Source organism: Ovis aries, chromosome 10, assembly GCF_016772045.2.
Source record: "Ovis aries strain OAR_USU_Benz2616 breed Rambouillet chromosome 10, ARS-UI_Ramb_v3.0, whole genome shotgun sequence".
NCBI classification, from domain to species: Eukaryota; Metazoa; Chordata; class Mammalia; order Artiodactyla; family Bovidae; genus Ovis; species Ovis aries.
Window position 1 is genome coordinate 38,796,953 of NC_056063.1, and position 4,545 is coordinate 38,801,497.

The window sequence follows — 4,545 nt, forward strand, 5'->3', positions numbered from 1 at the left end:
TTATGTCATGCCCCAGCTGTTTTATAAAGAATACAGATACATCTATTTAAACCACAAAGATGTATATAGGTTGGTCCTTCGAAAACCTCCATGTATAGATCTCATAAAAATAAGGAAAAGCACAAACACCCATAGTTCATTTAAAAATATGTTTGATGTGCCATTTTCTTTTATTCACAAAAATGGAAAGTAAGTGCCTACCAGTAGGGAAAAGAATGACACTTTTTATCCCATAGAATATTACACATTCATTGAAATAAATGGGTTAGAATTATGCCACTTAAGCTAGAAAAAATACCTTTTTCCAAAGTATTTTAAAACATGAGTCAGATAAGTGAAAATAATATCATAATCATTTTCAAAGCTATGTGTACATGTGTGTATTTGTGTCTATTTTAAACACTGTAAAAGCACAGAGGAAAGTGTGAAACATTCTGTTAGTTCATGAATGAAACATGGATGATGACTAAAGTGAAGGCAAGTATTGGAGGCAAGCAGGAAGAAATAAAAAAAATTAACGTTTAAATATAATTTAAATGTTAAAAAAGCACAGCATGATCTGAATGCATTTGGTATAGCATAGCAATAAATATCAAGGCATATATATATGTGTATCTGTGTGTGTGTGTGTGTGTGTGTATAAAAGAATAAACAAATGAGGTGAAATAATAATAACTTTTAAATTAAATAATAACTTTTAAAATGAGTCCTTCATTGATCATCCTGTTCAAAATTGTCTTATGAATGACAGATAAATCATTAATAATATTAATGTATGTCATGAGGAAATTCAAAAATTGGAGCCTAAGAAAAAGCATAGGTACTGACAGACCTTAGAAGGAAACCCTGAAGAGTGTGGCATAATCAAAACTTAGGAGGCAGACAGCTTTAAGACCGAGTGGGTAGCCACTTGTGACAAGCACTAATGAAAGGGCAAGCTAGAGGAGGAAAGTAAAGGACCCATAAATTTGGCATCATGGACACAGTTGGTGACATGGATATAAGCCAAAATAATATTCTACATAATTAACAACCATATTAGCAATGTTTAGCAATAAACCAGGATAGACAGTATTCCAGTCCCAGAACAGGGTCGTGGAGAGCATCTATTATGCCATGCATTAACCCTTTACATGCTAATTTTAGAAAAACTTTGGATATTAAGAAAGGTGATTCAACAACCACACAGTGGGAGGCAACTCAGGAGCTCATAGCAGCAATTATTTACCAGTATGGCAGTCTTTCAATACTTTAGCAAACTGTAGGGACACAGCTGTGCACAGCTGTTGAATAGCAGTCTGAAATTAAGCAAGCATAACAGAATGAAGGAGGCAGAAGTCAGACTGAAGTCAGTTATAGAATGAATATAGAAATCCTTTTTCTGACAACACAGCAGATTAGTGGCTTAACAATTTAATAATAAAGTGAACAGCAAGGAATCATCTCCCTAATAAAGAAATAAAACCTTACCTATAGTTTTGAAATATCTGCTTGGCCATAAGTATCTCATATTTCCCTTTCCATTGCTCTTTATCTATTTTTATGTTTCTTTTCCTTTTTTTATTTTTTAAAGATCTGCTTAGCTTGTAAGTATAATTAAATGTTTTTATGGTGGTGAAAGGAGTAGGATTTTTAAACTTAAATAAACCCTCTATACACTATATTTTAATATATTATTGAAAATAATTATCATTCTGTTTTTCTCAGAAAGTTGCTGGATTTATTGCAATGTAATAGAATAGATGGGGTCTTCCCAGTGCTAAAATATCCTCCTGCCATTGCAGGAGACACAAGAGACATAGGTTCAATCCCTGAGTCAAGAAGATCTCCTGGAGAAGAAAATGGCAACCTACTCCAATATTCTTGCCTGGAAAATTCTATAGACAGGGGATCCTCTTGGGCTACAGTCCATGAGGTTGCAAAAGTATCAAGACATGACTGAGCACCTAAACAGTAGAGTAGATAATGCATTTGTGATAGAACAAAATCATTCCCAAGAGGGTGAAAATTAGTTTCTGGGGCAGAAAAAATGCCTTACTCATTTTCTGATTAAAACACATTATATCTGTAGTATTAAAATTCTATGTGTTGAGGGGAGATTAGCAGAAAATGTTTAAAGCATCCTTCTTAGCTGGGCAATAATGAAAACAAAATTAAAAGACACTTAAGTGAATGTTTAACAGTGGGTAAGTTGAGAATAAAAAAAAAAAAAAACTTATTTTGCCTCTTCCAACAAGAAAAAGACAAAAAAGAAAAAAAGAAGAAGAAGAAGAAGGAAGACCAGAGAATAACAGCCTCACAGAGGGCCTGCAGGCCAGCCAGTTCAGACTAGATTGAGGTAGGACTCAGGATACCAAGATAAGCACCAGCTGTTGCCAAGAAAATAAAAGCAAATGACTACTTGATATCAGAATGGTGAGTCCAGCTCAACAAGCAGAGTTTCAAAAAGTGTGATGTGACGGGAGAATGAGAAACAAGACACAGGAGTTCAGTGAAAGGAGAGGATTGAGAAACCAACACCACTCCCAGGTGAAGGTGCTGAAACTGAATCCATACCAGCTTTATTATACTTTCAGCCATGAAGGAATGAATGTGCAGGGAGTTAAGCTATAACTCATATGCCCTTCAGGGCCAAAGAACAAAGTGATCATTAACCATTGAGTAGCCAAGAAACAGTGATCAATAACAAAGCAGTAACTAATACTCTTATTTATAGATTTTCCTCCAGATACATAAAGCATGTGACTCTGAGACGCCAGCTGGGAAACACTCTGGAGTCGGTTTTTTTTTTTTTTTTTTTTTAATTTTTATTTTTTGATTTTTTTTTATTTTTTAATTTTAAAATCTTTAATTCTTACATGCTTTCCCAAACATGAACCCCCCTCCCACCTCCCTCCCCACAACATCTCTCTGGGTCATCCCCATGCACCAGCCCCAAGCATGCTGCACCCTACGTCAGACATGGACTGGCGATTCAATTCTTACATGATAGTATGCATGTTACAATTCCCATTCTCCCAAATCATCCCACCCTCTCCCTCTCCCTCTGAGTCCAAAAGTCCGTTGTACACAGCTGTGTCTTTTTTCCTGTCTTGCATACAGGGTCGTCATTGCCATCTTCCTAAATTCCATATATATGTGTTAGTATACTGTATTGGTGTTTTTCTTTCTGGCTTACTTCACTCTGTATAATTGGCTCCAGTTTCATCCATCTCATCAGAACTGATTCAAATGAATTCTTTTTAATGGCTGAGTAATACTCCATTGTGTATATGTACCACAGCTTTCTTATCCATTCATCTGCTGATGGACATCTAGGTTGTTTCCATGTCCTGGCTATTATAAACAGTGCTGCGATGAACATTGGGGTACATGTGTCTCTTTCAATTCTGGTTTCCTTGGTGTGTATGCCCAGCAGTGGGATTGCTGGGTCATAAGGTAGTTCTATTTGCAATTTTTAAGGAATCTCCACACTGTTCTCCATAGTGGCTGTACTAGTTTGCATTCCCACCAACAGTGTAGGAGGGTTCCCTTTTCTCCACACCCTCTCCAGCATTTATTGCTTGCAGATTTTTGGATCGCAGCCATTCTGACTGGTGTGAAGTGGTACCTCATTGTGGTTTTGATTTGCATTTCTCTAATAATGAGTGATGTTGAGCATCTTTTCATGTGTTTGTTAGCCATCCGTATGTCTTCTTTGGAGAAATGTGTATTTAGTTCTTTGGCCCATTTTTTGATTGGGTCGTTTATTTTTCTGGAGTTGAGCTGTATAAGTTGCTTGTATATTTTTGAGATTAGTTGTTTGTCAGTTGCTTCATTTGCTATTATTTTCTCCCATTCCGAAGGCTGTCTTTTGACCTTGCTTATATTTTCCTTTGTTGTGCAGAAGCTTTTAATTTTAATTAGATCCCATTTGTTTATTTTTGCTTTTATTTCCAGAATTCTGGGAGGTGGATCATAGAGGATCCTGCTGTGATTTATGTCTGAGAGTGTTTTGCCTATATTCTCCTCTAGGAGTTTTATAGTTTCTGATCTTACATTTAGATCTTTAATCCATTTTGAGTTTATTTTTGTGTACGGTGTTAGAAAGTGATCTAGTTTCATTCTTTTACAAGTGGTTGACCAGTTTTCCCAGCACCACTTGTTAAAGAGATTGTCTTTACTCCATTGTATATTCTTGCCTCCTTTGTCAAAGATAAGGTTTTTGACCCCAGGATCATATCTTGTTTTCAAGATTATGAACTGTTCCCTCCAGACTTGTTCTAAGAGTCTCACGCCCTATAGCATACAGTTCATCAATAATTATAAACTCCTTTTGAGGCCTTTGTCAGGGGTTGCTTTTCTTTTATTCATCCTGTCTCCTACAGCAGAATATATTGAGAGAGAAGAGTTGGGAAAATAATGTATGCAGGAAAAATATAAACAATAAAATATGATGTCAAACAAAGACAAACTGAAGCAGATAAGAGTTAAGGACTTACAGCACTGAGGAAACCTTCTTGGAAGAAAACAAAACAAGCACAACACAACTCAATGACATTGTCC